The sequence below is a fragment of the Rattus norvegicus genome, chromosome X (assembly GCF_036323735.1).
Source record: "Rattus norvegicus strain BN/NHsdMcwi chromosome X, GRCr8, whole genome shotgun sequence".
NCBI lineage: Eukaryota > Metazoa > Chordata > Mammalia > Rodentia > Muridae > Rattus > Rattus norvegicus.
In genome coordinates, this window is record NC_086039.1 from 42,422,041 (window position 1) to 42,443,891 (window position 21,851).

Sequence of the window (21,851 nt, forward strand, 5' to 3'; positions counted from 1 at the left end):
AGCAACAAAATAATTTTATGACTAGGGGTCACCACATGAACAATTGTAATAAAGGGTTGCAGGATTAGGAAGGTTTAGAACCAATGGGTTACATTATTCTCCTTAGTAAAGAAAAGAAGCACCAGACACTTCACTTTGGTGATGTGGCTTCTGCACTAATGCTGGAAGCTTTTCTTCCTATGGTGCACTACCTTGTTGCCTATTATTTTTTGTTCCAGAAGCTTTTATTTTATTATTTTCCTTCAACCCTTATTTTCTCACCTTCAATTTCACTAATGAAACTGAAAGCAAAGGGATACATATTTACTAGGCAGTTTCTCTGAGGTTCTCTGAGCCTAAATTATGATATGAAAACATAATTTCTAACTTTGCAAATGATGCTAAATTGAGAGACTAAAACCAAATAAGGAGTAATTAGATGGTACAGTCAGATAGAAAAAGATTTACAATCTTATGTTTTTGGACTAATAGATGGCAAATGCAGGTCTGCACAGATAAATGGAAGATAATTAGCTCCTGCGAAGTATCAGAAATTGGGAATCTGCTAAATAAGAGAAAGATAACAAAAATGCCATGATCACAGAGAAACACAGCCCAGTACAGGGTCAAGGGTGATGACAGTCTTGAGATGATTGTATCATGGGAAAGCTCCAGAGATCTAGTACATTCTTCAGCTTCCTTTTTATCATATAGAAGCACTCTATTGTTGAAAATATATTTCTTTAACACTTTACACAAAGCTTCATTCTGGTGCTGTCTTTGCATTGCTTAGCAGAAGCATGACTTCTGAGATGAAATGTTTGATCACAGGAACTTTTGCCTGCTGATACATTATGGCACCAGATTCTTCATTCTTGTATAAGAACAGCTTTCAAGGATTAAGACTAAAATACTGCCCTGGTGACTGCTAATGCAGAAGACAGGGTATTCACAATATTTACAATAAATTAAACCTTGTTTTCTAAATTCATCATCCTCAATGGCTACTGACCTCATTGCAGAGTGCTTCATTCTTCCTTATACTCAAGCTTGTATTCTGTAATTGAGAAAGAATAGCAGCTATCATTATATCCAATCTATTGACAAGTTCTTTAGCTTTATTTAGTCAATCATCAACATGATTTAGTCATCTACAAAATTTACTCTTACAAACAGCATTGTTGAGTTACTCCCTAACCCCTCACACACAGACACAGCACTTCATATTTTAGATAAGCTTAGGAGTTTGTGTGGGCCTATAGTTGTCCTTGGCCTTGAAACACATGTGCTAGAGAATCTATGATTCAAGATCAACCAATTGGAACCAAAATGAATAGCAAAAATATGTATTCTTCTCTAGGGTCATAGGCCATAGAGTTGCCCACATACCAAATTGCCCTCATGCTGTCTGTGGCCTTAGAAATTACTTGCCTATCACTTCTATATCACTTACATTTTTTGTTTCCATAACATAATATGGTATTTGCCTCTTTTTTTGAATTTTTTTCTTTAATTGGATAGATTTTTTATTTACCTTTCAAATGTTATTCCCTTTCCTGACTTCCCTGAAACAAGCCCCTTATCCTATCCCCTCCCCTTCTGCTATAAGGGTGTTCCCCTCCCCACAACTGCCCCTTCCTACCACCTGTCATTCCTCTACACTGGGGATCAAACCTTGGCAGGACCAAGGGCTTCCCTTCTATTGGTGCCCATCAAGGCCATCCTCTGCTACATATACAGCTGGAGCTATGGGTCAGTCAATGTATAGTCTTTGTGTTGTGGTTTAATTCCTGGGAGCTCTGGTTGATTGGCATTATTGTTCCTATGGAGGGCAAGGCCCTTTAGCTTTTTTTTTCAAACCTTTCTCTAATTCCTCAAATGGGGGTCCTGTTCTCAGTTCACTAGTTTGCTGCTAGCATTTGCCTCTGTATTTGACATTCTCTGGCTGAGCCTCTCAGGAGATTTATATCTGGTTCCTGTCATCATGCACTTATTAGATTCATCAATTATATTTATTTATGTCTGGCAGGCTCTGAATTGTCTATTACTTCAGTCACTGCACCAAACTTTACCTCCATATCCCCTCCTCTGAATATGTTTGTTCCACCTTTTAAGAAGGAGTAAAGCATTCTCATTTTGGTCATCCTTCTTCATGAGCTTTGTGAGGTATATGGATTGTATATTGAGTAATTTGAGCTTTTGGGCTAATATTCACTTATCAGTGAGTATATAGCATATGTGTATTTCTGTGATTGAATTACCCCACTCAGGATGATATTTTCTAGTTCAATACATTTGTTTATGAATTTCATGAAATCATTGATTTTGATAGCTGAGTAGTATTCCTTTGTGTAGATGTACCACATTTTCTGTATCCATTCCTCTGTTGAAGGACATCTGGGTTCTTTCAAGCTTCTGGCTACTATAAATAAGACTGCTATGAACATAGCAGAGCATATGTCTTGGTTGTATATTGGAGCATCTTTTGTGTATACGCCCAGGAGAAGTATAGCTGGGTCCTCAGGTAGGGCAATGTTCAATTTTGTGAGAAAACACCAGAATGATTTCCACAGTGGTTGTACCCACTTGAAAATCCCAACAACAATGGAAGATTGTTCCTCTTTTTCCACATCATCACCAATATCTGTTGTCACTTGAGTTTTTTATCTTAGGCATTCTGACAGTGTGAGGTGGAATCTCAGGGTTTGTTTAGTTTGCATTTCCCTGATGACTAAGGATGTTGAAAATTACCTTAGGTACGTCTCAGCTATTTGATCTTTCTCAGCTGAGAATTCTTGGTTTAGCTATGTACCTGTACCCCATTTTAGTAGGATTATTTGGCTCTCTCTAGTATAACTTCTTGAGTTGTTTGTATATTTTGGATATTAGCCCCCTACGAGATGTAGGATTGGTAAAGATCTTTGCCCAGTTTGTTGGTTGCAATTTTGTCTCAGTGATAGTGTCCTTTGCCTTACATAAGTTTTGTAGTTTTATGAGGTCCCATTTGTTGATTCTTGTTCTTAGAGCATAAGGTATTTCTATTTTGTCGAGGAAATTTTCCTCAGTGCCCATGTGATTGAGACTCTTCTCAAGTTTTTCTTCTATTAGTTTGAGTGCATCTGGTTTGATGTGGAGATCCTTGATCCACTTGGATGTAAGCTTTGTACTGGGCAATAAGAATGGATCGATTTGCATTCTTCTACATGTTGACCTTCTGTTGAACCAGCACCGTTTGTTGAAGATGCTATCTTTTTTCCATTAGAAGGTTTTCCCTCCTTTGACAAAGATCAAGTGACCATAGGTGAGTAGGTTCATTTCTGGGTCTTCAATTCTATTTCCCTGATCTACCTGCCAGTCTCTGTACAAATACCATATAGTTTTTATCACTATTGCTCTGTAATAATGCTTGAGCTCAGGGATAGTGAATCCCCAAGAAGTTCTTTTATTACTAAGGATAGTTTTCACTATCCTGGGTTTTTTATTATTCCAAATGAATTTGCAAATTGCTCTTTCTAACTCTATGAAGAATTGATTTTGAATTTTGATGAGGATTTCATTGAATCTGTAAATTGCTTTTGGCAAAATGACCAATTTTCTTATATTAATCCTGCCAGTCCATGATCATGGGAGGTCTTTCCATCTTTTGAGATCTTTAAATTCTTTCTTCAGAGACTTGAAGTTCTTGTCATACAGATATTTCACTTGCTTAGTTAGAGTCACACAGAGGTATTTTATATTATTTGGGAGTACTATAAAGGGTATCATTTCCCTAGTATCTTTCTCAGCCTCTTTATCCTTTGAGTAGAGGAAGGTTTCTGATTTGTTGAGTTAATTTTATACCCAGCCACTTTGCTGAAGTTGTTTATCAGGCTTGTAGTTCTCTGGTGGAACTTTTGGGGTCACTTAAGTATACTATCTTATCATCTACAAATAGTGATATTTTGACTTCTTTCCTTCCAATTTGTATCCCTTTGACCTCCTTTCATTTTCCAACAGCTCTGGCTAGGACTTCATGAACTATATTGAATAACTAGGGAGAGAGTGAGCTGCCTTGTCTGGTCCCTGATTTTAGTGGGATTGCTTCAAGTTTCTATCCATTTAGTTTGATATTGGCTACTGGCTTGCTTTGACTATGTTTGTGTGTGGGCCTTGAATTCCTGATCTTTCCAAGACTTTTATCATGAAGGGGTATTTAATTTTGTCAAATGCTTTCTCAGCATCTAATGAAATGATCTTGTATTTTTTTTCTTTGAGTTTGTTTATTCAGTGGATTACGTTGATGGATTTCCCTATATTGTACCATCTCTGCATCCGTGGGATCAAGTCTACATGATCATGATGGATGACCATTTTGATATGTTCTTGGATTCTGTTTGCAAGAATTTATTGAGTAATTTTGTTTCAATATTCATAAGGGAAATTGGTCTGAAGTACTCTTTCATTGTTGGGTCTTTGTGTGGTTTAGGTATAAGTGTAATTGTGGCTTCAGAGAAGGAATTTGGTAATGCTCCGTCTGTTTCTATTTTATGGAATAGTTTGTAGAGTACTGATATGAGGTCTTTTATGAAGTTCTGATAGCATTCTGCACAAAACTCATCTTTTCCTGGGATCTTTTTGGTTGGAAAAATTTTAAAAACTGCTTCTATTTCTTTAGGAGTTGTGGGGTTGTTTAGATGGTTTATCTGTTCGGGATTTAACTGTCAAACCTGTTATTTTTCTAGAAAATTGTCCATTTCCTTCAGATTTTCCAGTTTTGTTGAATACAGGCTTTTGTAGTAGGGTCTTATGATTTTTTTGAAGTTTTTACTTTCATTTTCATTAAATTCTAAGAAGTGTTTAATTTCTTCCTTTATTTTTTCCTTTATTTCTTCCTTGACCAAGTTATCATTGAGTAAATTGTTGTTCAACTTTCATGAATACATGGGCTTTCTGTCATTTTTCTTGTTATTGAAGACCAGCCTTAGTCCATGGTGATCTGATAAGATGCATGGGAAGATTTCTATCTTCCTCTATCTGTTGGGGCCTGTTTTGTGGCCGAGTATATGGTTAATTTTTGAGAAGGTACCATGTGGTGCTGAGAAGATGGTATATCTTTTTTAGGATGAAATGAAAAGTTTTATAGAAATATATTAAATACATTTGGTTCACAACTTCTCTTAGTTTTTCTATGTCTCTATTTAATTTGTTTCCATAGTATGTCCATTAATAAGAGTGGGGTGTTGAAATCTCCTACTATTATTGTGTGAGGTACAATTTGTGATTTGAGCTTTTGTAAGGTTTCTTTTCTGAATGTGGGTACCCTTGAAATTGGTAAATAGATATTTAGGATTGAGAGTTCATGTTGGTGGATTTTTCCTTTGAGGAATAAGAAGTGTCCTACTTTTTATTTTTTGATGTCTTTTGGTTGAAAGTTGATTTTATTTGATATTAGAGTGGCTTCTCCAGCTTGTTTCTTGGGACCATTTGTTTGGAAAGTTGTTTTCTAGCCTTTCCTCTGAGGTAGTATATGTCTTTATCTTGGAGGTGTATTCTCTGTATGCAGCAAAATTCTCATTCCTCTTTACATATTCAGTCTGTTAGTCTATGACTTTTATTGGGGAATTGAGTCCATTGATGTTGAGATATTAAGAAATAGTGATTGTTGCTTCCTGTTATTTTTGTTGTTAGAGGTGAAATTATGTTTGTGTGTCTCTCTTATTATGGTTTCCTTGCAAAGAGATTAATTTCTTACTTTTTCTAGGGTGCAGTTTCCATCCTTGTATTGGAGTTTTCTGGCTCTTATCTTTTGTAGGCCTAGTTTGTAGAAAGATATTGTGTAAATTTGGTTTTGTCATGTAATATCTTGGTTTCTCCATCTATGTTAATTGAGAGTTTTGCTGGATATAGTAGCTTGGGGTGCCATTTTTGTTCTCCTAGGGTCTGTATGACATCTGCCCAGGATCTTCTGGCTTTCATAGTCTCTGATGAGAAGTCTGAGTTAATTTTGACATGTCTGCTTTTATGTTACTTGATCTTTATCCCTTACTGCTTGGCATATTCTTTCTTTGTTTTCTGCATTTGATGTTTTGACTTTTATGTAACAAGAGGATTCTATTTTCTGGTCCAATCTATTTGGAGTTGTGTATGCTTCTTGGATGTTTATGGACTTCTCTTTCATTAGGTTAGGGAAGTTTTCTTCTATAATTTTGTTGAAGATATTTACTGGCCCTTTAATTTGGGAATCTTCCCTCTCTTCTATACCTGTTATCCTTAGGTTTGATCTTCTCATTGTGTCCTGGATTTCCTGGATGTTTGGGGCTAGGAACTTTTTGCATTTTGCATTATCTTTGACAGTTGTTTTGATGTTTTCTATGGTATCTTCTGCCACTGAGATTCTGTCTTCTATCCCTTGAATTTTGTTGCTGATGTTTGCATCGGTGACTCCTGATCTTTTTTATACGTTTTCTGTCTCCAGCATTGTCTCCCTTTTTTCTTTCTTTATTGTTTCTATTTCCAATTTTACATCCTAGACATTTTTTCTTCAATTCCTTCCCCAGTTTGGTTGTGTTTCTTCTTTAAGGGGTTCTACTTGTTTATTTGCATTGTCTTGTATTTCTTTGTGGGAATCACTCATGGTCTTCTTAAAGTCCTCCATCAGCATCATTATAGAATAAGATTTTAAACATAAATATTGTTTTCCCGTGTCTTTGGATATCCAGTATTTGATTTGGTGGGACACCTGGTCTCTGATGATGTAGTCTTGTTTTCTGCTTCTCAAGTTCCTTTGCTTCCTTTTTGCCATCAGGTGGTCTCTGGTGTTAGCTTGTCTTCCTGTCTCTGACAGTGGCTTGACCCTCCTCTAGGTCTGTGTATCAGCACTCCCGTAGACCTGTTTTCTTTCAGTTGTATCTGGGATCAGAAAGCTCTTCTCTCAGGTGTGTAGGTGCTCCTGGCAACTGGCTTTTAGCTCTAGGTGCAGGCAGAAACCAGAAGGTTCATGTCACTGACTGCTCCTTGGTCCCTGTTCCCAGAGGCACAGAAGGTACTAGGCAATTTCCTCTTTGGTCAGGAATGTGGACAGAAAGTAATTTTCTCCTCTGAGTTCTCAGGAGTGTCTGCATTTCTGAGGGTCCAGCTCTCTCGCTCATGGTATCTGGGTGTAGGCAGAAACCAGCAGGTTCCTGCCACTGATTGCTCCTATATTCCTGTATCCAGAGGTGCTATGAAGTTTCCTTTTTGGCCTGGAAGGTGAGCAGATGTGGACTGGAGTAGCAGTCAGTCCTTCAGTCTCTAAATTGTCTGTACTTCTGGGAGTTTAGCTCTCTTCCGAAGGGATTTGGGTACAGGGAGGCTGTGGGATCCTTTCAGTTCAGTTCTGGGCCAGTACTTATTTCATTTCTTCCTTCAAACTTTTGTAATAGAAATCTTTATCTTCACCAGTTTCTCTTTCTACAATTTCATTTTACACAATGAATGTATTATATTCAATCCAATTAGTACAGTCATACAATATTGAAGCCCAGTTGTAATTGTTTGTGATCCATGAATTGTTACTGTTCTTCCATCCATAATTTCTTGTTCCTCTAAACTTCTATAAAATAAAAGCTTACAATTCATAGGCCAGTATTATATGTAAAATACATACATTATATAACTGTGATAAAATAAAACCTTAGAGTTAAGAAAATGATAATAGCATTATTTATTTCTGTCTGCTAAATATAGAAATGAGTACTTACTCTAGGAAGAAAACTGCTTTTCATATCTAATTCAATACAAGAAAAATTTATGTAAAAGAAATTGAATTCCATTTATTTTTCACCACATTGTATTACATATACCACTAAAACAATAGCGTATCTTTAGTATGCACATTCTCAATCATATGCAATCATAAAGAGCAAATGAATATTTTCTTTTTAATGAGATAATTTTCATTATGAAATAACTCTTTTCAATGACTCATTCTGTGCATATCAACTTCCTGGTATGGTTCTTCAAGGTCAGGTTACTACTGTAATCAACCATGTGGCCCAGCATTAAAACATAAAAGACGTTTTAACCCACAATTAATTTATATATAGAGAGAGAAGAGGAAAAGAAATCCAGGTCAAAGGTATAATAATATTTGTAAATAAAAACATAAAAGAAAATTTCACTTAGCAAATGAGTACTTTTATATCAAGATATAAGAAGTATATAGAACATCAAATAGATAGAACAAGAAAAGAAATTTCAAGGACACATATTAAAACACTAAGTGTACAGAAACAACAAAAAAAAGGTTGCAAAAAAAAAGGTCTAGCTTCATATATAGGCAGCCCTATTAAAATAACCCTCAGACTCAGGTGAAGACTCTGGAAGGCAGAAAGGCCAAGGCAGATATTCTAAAAACACTCTGACTATATTACCCAGCAAAACTATCAATAGTAATTGACAGAATAAGAAAAACATTACATGTTGAATACAAATTTAAATCTATGAATCAATTTCTTAAAAAGCCAGGAGAATGTAAACTTCAATCTGAAGAGGTTAACTATAACTAGAAATAAAGAATAAATGATTTTAGAACAAATCAAATGAAATGGAAAAATCTACACCATAACAACAAAGAAGCAAGAATGAATAAACACTGCTCATTGGTAACAGGATCTATATTTCTGCTGCAACCAAGAAACATATCCTAGCAACAAGATGAGATATTGTTTCACAGTAAAAGGATGAAAAGGGGTATACTTAGCAAATGGACCCAAGGAACAAACAAGTGTAGCCCATCTAATATCAAATAAAATAGATGCCAACCAAAAACTAATCAAAAGAAAATCAAGGATACTTCAAAGTCAATATAGCAAAAATCTAACAGGAAGGTCTTGTATTTCTCAGTATTTATACACAAAACGAGAGAAGTGAAGTTCATAAAAAAGACACTACTATGCAAAATCATATATTGACCATTACCTAGCAATAGCCGATGACTTTTCTTGGTAGTAGTCAGGTCATGCCTTCAAAAACTAAACAGAAGTTGTGTAATTAAATAATATGATAAATCAAATGGACAAACTATAAAGAAATATAATTTCTTCTCAGGTTCCCATAAACTTTCTCAAAAATTGGACATATACTTGCAAATAAGGCAAGTTTAAACAGAGATAAAAAAGTTGATATAACACCTTGAATCTTATCTGAATACCATGGATTAAGGACAGATGTCAACAATAAAAATTATTCAAATTCATAGAAACTCAACAACTTGGAAATGAATATAAAGGACATCAAGATTGAAATTAAGAGGGGTTGGGGATTAACTCAGTGGTAGAGCGCTTGCCAAGCAAGCACAAGGCCCTGGGTTCAGTCCCCAGCTCTGAAAAAAGGAAAAAAAAGATTGAAATTAAGAAGGAAGTAAAAAACAAAAAAAATTTAGAGTGAAAATGTAAAAATAACATACCAAAACCTATGGCACACAATGAAGACTGATCATAACAATAAATACCTACATTAAAAAAAGTTGGAAAGAGATCTCATATTAGCAACTTGGGGGCACAAATGAAAGATAAAGAATAAAAGAAGAAATAACACACCAAAAAGTAAATGGCAAGAAATAATGCAATCCCTATCAAAATTACAACATAATTCTTCACACACATGGAAAGAACAAGTCTGAGTTTCATATGGAAAAACAGAACAAAACAAAAAAAAATAAAAACCAAGAAATTTGGTTAACCCAGGATAATCAAAAAATTCTCAAAAATAAAAGAACTTCCAGGATAATTACCATTACTGGCCGCAAGCTTTACTACAAAACAATAGTGAAAAAAACATCATGGAATTGGTACAGAGACAGTCAGATTGATCAGTGGAATAGAATTGAAGACCCAGAAATAAACCCACACAACTATGGCCACTTGATCTTTTATAAGGAAACCAAAACCATCCAGTGGAAAAAGGATGGAATTTTCAACCAATGGTGCTGCTCTAACTGATGTTCTGTATGTAGAATAATAATAGTAGATCCCTGTGGTTTTTTAGAAGTTGCATGATATCTGACCAGGCCCTTCTATCTTTTGCCGTCTCTGTTGAAATGTTGATTGTTCTGATAGGTCTGCCTTGTACGCTACCACTGATTTTTTTCATTAATCATTTTATTTGTTTATACTTCAAATTATATCCCCCTTCCCAGTTACCCATCCACCATACCCACATCCTATCTCCCCACTCCCCCTTCTCCTATGAGAGTGCTCTCATATCCAATCACCTCAATGCTTTAGCATCCCCCTTCACTGGGGCATTAAGCCTTCCTCCCTTCCCATTGATGTCAGATATGACCATCCTCTACTACATATGTATCTGGAGTCCTGGCTCCCCCCATGTATGTTTTTTGGTTGGCGGTTTAGTCCCTGGGATTGCTGGGTGGTCCAGTTAGTTGATATTGTTCTAATTTTGGGGTTGGAATTCCCTTCAGCTCCTTCAGACCTTCCCCTAGCTCTTCCATTTTTCCATTGCAATCCAAGGTCTCAGTCTGATGGTTGGCTATAAGTATCTGCCTCTATATTAGTCAGGTTCTGGTAGACCCTCTAAGGGAACAGCCTTATCAGTCTCCTGTCAGCAAGCACTTCTTGGCAACAGCAATTGTGTTTGGTGTCTATAGATGTGCTGGAACCCTAGGTAAGGCAGTCTCAGGATATTACGTGTTTTTTTCCCTTGCTTCTTTTAATATTCTTTCTTTTTGTAGATTATGTGTTCTTAGATTTGGTTTGCAAGAATTTTATTGAGTATTTTTGTGTCAATATTCATAAGGGAAATTGGTCTGAAGTTCTCTTTTTGGGGGGTCTTTGTGTGGTTTAGGTATAAGCATAATGGTGGCTTCATATAAGGAATGGACTGGTATTACTTCTGTTTCTATTGTGTGGAATATTTTTGACAGTATTGGTATTATGTCTTCTATGAAGATTTTGTTTGGATTTTTGGTTTTTTGTTTTGGTTTTTGCTTTTTTGTTGGAAGACTTTTAATAACTGATTCTATTTCTTTAGGAGTTATGGGATTGTTTAGATGGTTTATCTGATTCTACTGTAAATTTGGTACATGTCTAGAAAATTGTCTAGAAAATTGTCGAGGTCTCCTGCGGTCCAGACACTGCCTGGACCTGAAGGGACCAATCAACAGCTCTCTGCACCCAAATCCCGTGGGAGGAAAAGCTAAACCTTCAGAGGGGCAGACAGGATTGGGAGGTCAGAAGAGACTACACTCTGCCCACTTTTCTGGCTCCAGAGGAAAATACCTAACGCCATCTGGGATCCCAGGGCACAGGGGCTCTGGTAAAAGGCAGTGCAGGCCATCCTTGTTGCAGCCCTTACAGAGAGCTCAAAAGCAGCACCCCCACAAGCAACTTGAGCTACGGGACCACAGGTAAGACCAACTTTTCTGCTCCAAGTGACCTGCCTGGTGGACTCAGGACACAGGCCCACAGAAACAGCTGAAGACCAGTAGGCAGGAAAGACTACAAGCCTGAAAGCAGAGCACTCTGTTCCCACAACTGGCTGAAAGAAAACAGGAAAAGAGGTCTACAACACTCTTGACACACAGGCCTATAGGATGGTCTAGCCACTGTCAGAAATAGCAAAGCAAGGTAACACCAGAGACAACCTGATGGCTACAGGCAAGCGCAGGAACCCAAGCAACAGAAACCAAGACTGACTACATGGCATCATCGGAACCCAATTCTCCCACCAAAGCAAACACTGAATATCCAAACATACCAGAAAAGCAAGATCTAGATTTAAAAACACATTTTATCATGATGCTGGAGGACTTCAAGAAAGACATGAAGAACTCCCTTAGAGAAACACCGGAAAACGTAAATAAACAAATAGAAGCCTATAGAGAGGAATCACAAAAATCCCTGAAAGAATTCCAGGAAAACACAATCAAACAGGTGAAGGTATTAAAAATGGAAATAGAAGCAATAAAGAAAGCACAAAGGGAGACAACCCTGGGTATAGAAAACCAAAGGAAGAGAGAAGGAGCTGTAGATACAAGCATCACCAACAGAATACAAGAGATAGAAGACAGAATCTCAGGAGGAGAAGGTTTCATAGAAATCATCAATACAACTGTTAAAGATAATGGAAAATGGAAAAAGCTACTGGCCTAAAACATACAAGAAATCTAGGACACAGTGAGAAAATCAAACCTAAGGATAATAGGTATAGAAGAGAGAAAATATTCCCAACTCAAAGGACCAGTAAATATCTTCAACAAAATCATTGAAGACAACTTTGCTAACCTAAAGAAAGAGATGCCCATAAATATACAAGAGGCCTAAAGAATTCGAAACAGATTGGACCAGAAAAGAAACTCCTCCCTTCACATAATAGTCAAAACACAAAATGCACAAAACAAAGCAAGAATATTAAAAGCAGTAAGGGAAAAAGGTCAAGTAACATATAAAGTCTGACCTATCAGAATTACACCAGACTTCTCACCAGAGACCATGAAAGCCAAAAGATCCTGGACACATGTCATACAGACCATAAGAAAACATAAATGTCAGCCCAGGTTACTATATCCAGCAAAACTCTCAATTAACATAGAAGGAGAAACCCAGATATTCCACGACAAAATCAAATGACACAATATCTTTCTACAAATCCAGACTTACAAAGGATAATAAATGATAAAGCCCAACACAAGGAGGCAAGCTATACCCTAGAAAAAGAAAGAAACTAATCATTTTGCAACAAAACAAAGAGAAGACAAGCTCACTAACATAACCACACCTCCAAATACAAAGGTAACAGGAAACAACAATCACTATTCCTTAATATCTCTCAACATCAAAGGACTCAATTCCCCAATAAATAGACACAGATTAACAAACTAGATACATAATGAGGACCCCGCATTTTGCTGCCTATAGGAAACACACTTCAGGGACAAAGACAGCCAGTATCTCACAGTAGAAGGTTGGAAAACAACTTTCCAAGCAAATGGTCTGAAGAATAAAGTGGAAGTATCCATTATAATATCGAATAAAATCGATTTTCAACTGAAACTCATCAAAAATGATAAGAAAGGACACTCCATATTCATAAAATGAAAAATCCACCAAGATGACCTCTCAATCCTAAATATCTATGCTCCATATACAAGTGCTCCTACATACATTAAAGGTACCTTACTAAAGCTCAAAGCACATATTGCACCTCACACAATAATAGCAGGAGATTTCAACACCCTATTCTCGTCAATGGATAGATTATGGAAACAGAAATTAAGCAGAGGCAGAGACAGACTAACAGAAGTTATGAACCAAATGGACTTAACAGGTATTTATAGAACATTCTATCCTAAAACAAAAGGATATAACTTCTTCTCCCCACCCCATGGTACTTTCTCAAAAATTGACCATATAATCGGGCATAAAACAGGTCTCAACAGATACAGAAAGATAGAAATAATCCCATGCATCCTATAAGACCACGATGGACTAAAGCTGGTCTTCAATAACAATAAGGAAAGAATTCCCACACATACATAGAAGTTGAACAATGCTCTACTCAATCGAAACCTGGTCAGGGAAGAAATAAAGAAAGAAATTAAAGACTTAGAATTTAATGAAAATGAAGGTATAACATACCTAAATTTATGAGACACAATGAAAGCTGTGCTAAGAGGAAAACTCATAGCTCTGAGTGCTTGCAGAAAGGAAGAGCAGAGAGCATATATTAGCAGCTTGACAGAACACCAAAAATCTCTAGAAGAAAAAGAAACAAATACGCCCAGGAGGAACAGAAGGCAGGAAATAATCAAACTCACAGCTAAAATCAAACAAGTAGAAACAAAAAGTACTATACAAAGAATCAAAAGAACCAAAAGTTGGTTATTTGAGAAAATCAGCAAGATAGATAAACCCTTAGCCAGACTTACCAGAGGACACAGAGAGTGTGTCCACATTAACAAAATCAGAAATGAAAAGGGAGACATAAAACAGAATCAGAGGAAATTAAAAAAATCATCAGATCCAACTACAAAAGTCTATATTCAACAAAACTTGAAAATCTGGAGGAAATGGACAATTTCCTAGACAGATACCAGGTACCAAAGTTAAATCAGGAACAGATAAACCATTTAAACAACCCCATCACTACTAAAGAGAGAAAAGTAGTCATTAAAATATCCCAACCAAAAAGAGTCCAGGTCCAAATGGGTTCAGTGCAGCATTCTATCAGTCATTCATAGAAGACCTTACACCAATACTATCCAAATTCTTTCACAAAATTGAAAAAGGCAGAGTGGTAGCAAACACCTTCTATGAAGCCACAATTACTCTTATACCTAAGCCACACAAAGACCCAACAAAGAAAGAGAACTTCAGACCAATTTCCCTTAAGTATACTGACACAAAAATACTCAATAAAATCCTTGCAAACTGAATCCAAGAACACATCAAGACAATCATCCATCATGATCAAGTAGGCTTCACCCAAGTATGCAGGGATTGTTTAATATAGGGACAACCATCAACATAATCCACTATATAAACAAACTGAAAGATAAAAACCACATGATCATTTCATTAGATGCTGAGAAAGCATTTGAGAAAATTCGACACCCCTTAAAAAAAAAGTCTTGGAAAGAACAGTAATTCAAGGCCCATACCTAAGCATACTACAAGCCATATACAGCAAACCAGTAGCTAACATTAAACTAAATGGAGAGAAACTTAAAGCAATCCCACTAAAATCAGGGACTAGATAAGGCTGCCCACTCTCTCCCTACCTACTCAATATAGTTCTCAAAATCCTAGCTAGAGCAATTAAAGAACAAAAGGAGATAAAAGGGATACAGATTGGAAAGGAAGAAGTCAAAATATCACTATTTGCAGATGATGTGATAGTATGTTTAAGTGATCCCAAAAGTTCCACCAGAGAACTACTAAAGCTGATAAACACCTTCAGCAATGTGGCTGTGTACAAAATTAACTCAAATAAATCAGTAGCCTTACTCTACCCAAAAGAGAAACAAGCTGAGAAAGAAATTAGGGAAATGACACCCTCAAAATAGTCCCAAATAATATAAAATACCTTGCTGTGACTTTAACCAAACAAGTGAAAGATCTGTATGATAAGAACTTCAAGTCTCTGAAGAAAGAAATTGAAGAAGATCTCAGAAGATGGAAAGATCTCCCATGCTCATGGATTGGCAGAATTAATATAGTAAAAATGGCCATTTTGCCAAAAGCAATCTACAGATTCATTGCAATCCCCACTAAAATTCAAATGCAATTCTTCATAGAGTTAGACAGAACAATTTGCAAATTCATCTGGAATAAAAAAAAAAAAACCCAGTATAGCTAAAACTATCCTCAACAATAAAAGGAGTTCCGGGGAATCACTATCCCTGAACTCAAGCAGTATTACAGAGCAATAGTCATAAATACTGTAAAGTATTGGTAAAGAGACAGACAGATAGACCAGTGGAATACAACTGAAGACCCAGAATTGAACCCACACACCTATGGTGAATTGATCTTTGCCAAAGGAGCCAAAACCATCCAATGGAAAAAAGATAGCCTTTTCAGCAAATGGTGCTGTTTCAACTGGAGGTCGGCATGTAGAAGAATGCAGAGTGATCCATTCTTATCACCCTGTAAAAAGCTTAAGTCCAAGTGGGTTAATGATCTCCACATCAAACCAGATACACTCAAGCTAATAGAAGAAAAAGTGGGGAAGAATCTCAAGTACATGGGCACTGGAGAAAATTTCCTGAACAAAATACCAATGCCTTAAGGTCAATAATCAGCAAGTCGGATTTCATAAAACTACAACGCATCTGTAAGGCAAAGGATACTGTTGTTAGGACAAAACCGCAACCAACAAATTGGGAAAAGATCTACAACTGACAGAGGGCTTATATCCCAAATATACAAGGAACTGAAGAAGTTAGACTGCAGGGAGACAAGTAATCCTATTAAAAATGGGGTTAAGAGCTGAATAAAGAGTTCACACCTGAGGAATGTCAAATGGTTGGGATGCACCTAAAGAAATGTTCAACATCTTTATTCATAAGGGAAATGCCAATCAAAACAACCCTGAGATTTCACCTCACACCAGTGAGAATGGCTAAAATCAAAATCTCTGGCAACAGCAGATGCTGATGAGGATGTGGAGAAAGAAGAACACTCCTCTATTGTTGGTGGGATTGCAGACTGGTACAACCATTCTGGAGATCAGTCTGGAGGTTCCTCAGAAAATTTGACATTCCACTACCTGAAGACCCAGCTATACCACTCTTGGGCATATACCCAAAAGATGCTCCAACAGATAACAAAGATACATGCTCCACTATGTTCATAGCAGCCTTATTTATAATAGCCAGAAGCTAGAAAGAACCCAGATGCTCTTCAACATAGGAATGGATACAGAAAATGTGGTACATCTACACAATGGAATATTACTCAGCCTTCAAGAACAATGACTTTATGAAATTCATAGGCAAATGAATGGAACTGGAAAATATCATCCTGATGAGGTAACACAGCCACAGAAAAACACACATGGTATGTGCTCATTGGTAAGTGGATATTAGCCCAAATGTTCTAATTACCCTAGATGCACAGAACACATGAAACTCAAGAAAAATGACCAAAATAAGGATGTTTCCCTCCTTCTTTAAAAGGGTAACAAATATACCCTTAGGAAGGGATAGGGAGGCAAAGTTTATAACAGAGACTGTAGGAACACCCAGTCAGAGCCTGTCCCACATGTGGCCCATACATATATTGCCACCAAACTAGATAAGGTTGATGAAGCAAAGAAGTGCAGGTTGACGGGAACTGGATGTAGATCTCTCCTGAGAGACACAGCGAGAATACGACAAATACATAGGTGAAGGACAGCAGCAAACCACTGAACTGGGAATGGGACCCCCATTGAAGGAATCAGAGAAAGGACTGAAAGAGCTGAAGGAGCTCGAGACCCCATATGAACAACAATAACAACCAACCAGATCTTCCAGGGCCTAAGCCACTACCCAAAGACTATACATGGACTAATGCTGGGCTCCAACTGCATAGGTAGCAATGAATAGCCTTGTAAGGGCATTGGTGGAAGGGGAAGCCCTTGGTCCTGACAAGACTGGATCCCCAGTGAATATGCCGAGGAATGGTATTACTGTGTCTTGGGGTAGAAGTATTCTCAGTTTTCTGAGAAACTACCAAATTGATTTCCAAAGTGGTTGTATAAATTTGTACTCCCACCAGCAACAAAGAAGTGTTCTCCTTGCTCTACATCCTAGCCAGCATGTTCTGCCACCTGAGTTTTTGATCTTAGGCATTCTGACTTGTGTGAGGTGGAATCTTATAGTTGTCTTGACTTGCATTTCCTTGGTGACTGAATATGTTATTATATTGTCTGTGAAGTACCTATTTTGTTACATCAGTTTCCTTTTGGTTTTTTTTCACTTATATTTTGCATATTTTGGACACTAATCCTTTATAAGCCTCATCACTTGCTTCTATTATTTAGTGGCTTGATTTTGCCCATTTCAATTATAAGAGTGATTCTTAATTATAAATCTGGCATTTTATTTTATTCTCAGATCTACTTTTGCCTTAGAAACCCCCCTCACCCAATAAAAGGCACAAGGGGTCGTCTATATTTTCTTCAGAACTAGTAACATTTACTGGAAAGTATTCTGTGTATAAGCAAGATAATTTTCTATATATACTATTTTATACAATCAATTTTCCTTACCTACAAGCTCTGCATCTGCAGTCAAGCAAATGCACATCGAAAATATTCAGGTAGAAATGTGCTTATACTGAAAATAGAGATGATTTTCCTTGCCATTCTTAAAACAATAGAGAATAACAATTATTTACATTGTATTTACACTTCCTTGCGTGGTCTAAATAATCTAAACGTTGTTCAAATTATTCAGGGATATATACAACATGCAAACACTGTTCTGTTCTACTTGATAGAACACATTTGAGCAGCCACCCATTTTGTATCAAAAGTTGGCTTTTTTTCTTTTGTTTTTCTTCAAGACAGGATCTCACTACTTAGATCTGTTTGGCCTTGAAATTGCTATGTAGTCCAGGATGGCCACAAATTCAGAGTATCATCTATATCTGTTTCCCAGTGGCTGAGATTAAAGCCCACCCTAGTATTGATTAATATACTTCCACATTTCTTGGGTCTCTTTATTAATCAATAGCAAGTGTTTCTTACATTTACTATGGGCAAACAAAAAATTGTACATATGAACGTAATGACGTCTATTGCCTTAGCACATATATATTCAATTTAATTCATTCTCCCACCACCAAAATATCCACAATAGACTTTGATAACTGGAATGGAATACTCTCCTTTTGTAAGATTAAAAAATACATGAAGGTTAAAATTTAAAACATTTTATTGAAATATAATGTCTTGTTTAACAGATTTTATATACCAGAGGGTAGAATTATAGATTATGCAATATTTTTATTTGTTTCTCTTTGATCACCATTATATTGAAGATATTTATACCCTCTTTAATATATCTAGGTAATTTATTTTTATATCCTTCATAATTGTATGGTTCTCTATTTTATGAAAAGAAACATCTTCATTTGGTTTCCAAATTATTATTTGGATTGTCTCCAGGTTTACATTGGTTGTTGTTTCTTTACATTTATTACTTAAATAAAATTTTTGACCTAGGAAACAAGAAATGTCTTTTAACGTGTTTTCTCTGGGAATGTAATGGTTGAGTGTTCCAATGTTAGTGCTTTTTGCCTTATCATTATGAAATAATTTGTATATCCATGGAAACTCAATTATGTTACATTTCTGGTGAATTGAGTAATTTCAAATTAATATAGTGAGTTTTTTAATCTCTACTATACCTTTTTCTTTAAAGTTCAGGTCAATTATTATTATAATTATACCCTTAAATTTTTCTCTATTTCATTTAGTTTTCTTTCTTTTACATACACATCATGGTTTCCCCCAACCACTTTAACATATCCATTGATGTTGTCTTATTAAGTGCTACTTTGTGAAATCATATTGGTGATATTTTATGGGTATAACTACTGAGAGTATAAAGAGACAGAGGGTTTAACTACTGACAGTACAAGGAGACAAAGGAGAAACAATCTTTTAACAAAATCCACATTGCAATTTTATTGCTTGTGGTTTTTCTCCAGTGGTCTCCATCTGTTGCAATGAGAATTTTCCTCAACTTTGTAAGTGAGGGCTACAATTGTCTGTAGATATAATGTCAAATATTTATGAATTATTGTTAGAGATTTAGGCTGGTTTAATAAACTAGTAGCTGAAAATTCTCTCATAATAACCATAATTTCACTAAAACTGATTAATATGGCATATAAAGACCCTAGAACACATTTGTTCTTATTTCTTTTCTTTTTTCTTTTTCTACTCTTTTCTTTTTGATATACATTCTGAACCAAAACATCTCGAGGAAGAAAAGGCTTTATTTTATTTTGCATTTCCATGTCATAGGCCAGCACTAAGTGTAGTCAGGGAAGGAGCTCAAACAGAAATTTAAATATAAACAATGAAGGGATATTTATTGCTAGCTTGTATCAATGTCCACCTAGGTTTCTTTTTTATCCTAGGCTCACCTGCCTACAAATGGTGCTGCAAACAGTGGACTAGGCCCTCCCACATCAATTACAAACTAAGGCAATATCTCCCAAACATTCTTATAGACCAACCTGATTGACACAAATTTTTGTTTAAGATTCTCCTTCCATATAACTCTAGGTTGTGATAAGTTGACAGCATAACTGGCTCAATATTGGATGTGAATTCTTTGTAAGATTAAATGGCATTCTCATTATTGGCAGACATTCATATTAATGTTTCCTATATTTATATTTGACTTTCCTTTGTATTTGTCCAGACAGTCCTTTTGTAACAATTTTATGTACTCCCTCAGATCTCCTTTTAGAAAGACCTTCTGATGAAAGTTATTTTGCATAAATATCTTATAATTTCTGTTGTTCTTTCAATACCTACCTTAATTTTACTTTCCCAAAAAATGTTATTTGAATATATAATTTAGATTGTTATTTTACACTCTTTTTTTCCTGATTTTCCTATTTGTTAACCTGTTGTTAATCTGACTTGCCTTTCCTGGCAAACTTTACTATTTGGGAGGTTCATTTAATGTATTCTGAAGGTTCTTTACAGTGTGCCTCTGCATGACTATTTTTTAGTTTACCATGTTTTGAATCTGTTGTGCTTTCTGTTTCTGTTTGTTCCCATTTTTTGTTTACTTTCTTCAGTTCACATCCTAGTGAGCATATCAGAATGAATAGAGAAAATGTAAGAAATAAAAATTGGTGATTGAGCTGTAGTTTTATTCATTTTCGTTGCTGAATAGCATATTTGTTATTTATTTATTGTTATATTTTATTCTTTTAATCACAATTTTTACTTCTTCAATTTCTGACCTTGTCTGTAAAAATGTTCAGTATATTTTAATGGCTTCTTTCTTGGAATTGCTTCTTTTCTTTTTTAAACATTGCCTTTCAAATGTAACATGTATTGCATGTCTTAAATGTGTATATATGTAATTTTGAGATTCTTTTTTTTTATTAACTTGAGTATTTCTTATTTACATTTCGAATGTTATTCCCTTTCCCGGTCTCCGGGTAAACGTCCCCCTAACCCCTCCCCCTCCCCCTCTATATGGGTGTTCCCCTCCCCATCCTCCCCCCATTACCGCCCTTCCCCCAACAATTACGTTCACTCGGGGTTCAGTCTTCGCTGGACTAAGGGCTTCCCCTTCCACTGGTGCTCTTACTAGGCCACTCATTGCTACCTATGAGGTCAGAGTCCAGGGTCAGTCCATGTATAGTCTTTAGGTAGTGGCTTAGTCCCTGGAAGCTCTGGTTGGTTGGCATTGTTGTAAATATGGGGTCTCGAACCCCTTCAAGCTCTTTCAGTCCTTTCTCTGATTCCTTCAAAGGGGGTCCTGTTCTCAGTTCAGTGGTTTGCTCCTAGCATTCGCCTATGTATTTGCTGTATTCTGGCTGTGTCTCTCAGGAGAGATCTCCATCCGGTTCCTGTTGGCCTGCACTTCTTTGCTTCATCCATCTTGTCTAATTGGGTGGCTGTATATGTATGGGCCATATGTGGGACAGGTGCTGAATGGGTGTTCCTTCTGCCTCTGTTTTAATCTTTGCCTCCCTATTCCCTGCCAAGGGTATTCTTGTTCCTCTTCTAAAGAAGGAGTGAAGCATTCACATTTTGGTCATCCTTCTTGAGTTTGATGTATTCTGTGCATCTAGAGTAATTCAAACATTTGGGCTAATAGCCACTTATCAATGAGTGCATACCATGTGTGTTTTTCTGTGATTGGGTTACCTCACTCAGGATGATATTTTCCAGATCCATCCATTTGCCTATGAATTTCATAAAGTCATTGTTTTTGATAGCTGAGTAGTATACCATTGTGTACATGTACCACATATTCTGTATCCATTCCTCTGTTGAAGGGCATCAGGGTTCTTTCCAGCTTCTTGCTATTATAAATAAGGCTGCTATGAACATAGTGGAGCACGTGTCTTTTTTTTTTCCCAGAGCTGGGGACCGAACCCAGGGCCTTGCGCTTCCTAGGCAAGCGCTCTACCACTGAGCTAAATCCCCAACCACGTGTCTTTTTTATATGTTGGGGCATCTTTTGGGTATATGCCTAAGAGAGGTATAGCTGGGTCCTCAGGTAGTACAATGTCCAATTTTCTGAGGAACCTCCAGACTCTTTCCAGAATGGTTGCACCAGTCTGCAATCCCACCAGCAATGGAGGAGTGTTCCTCTTTCTCCACATCCTCGCCAGCATCTGCAGTACCTGGAGTTTTTGATTTTAGCCATT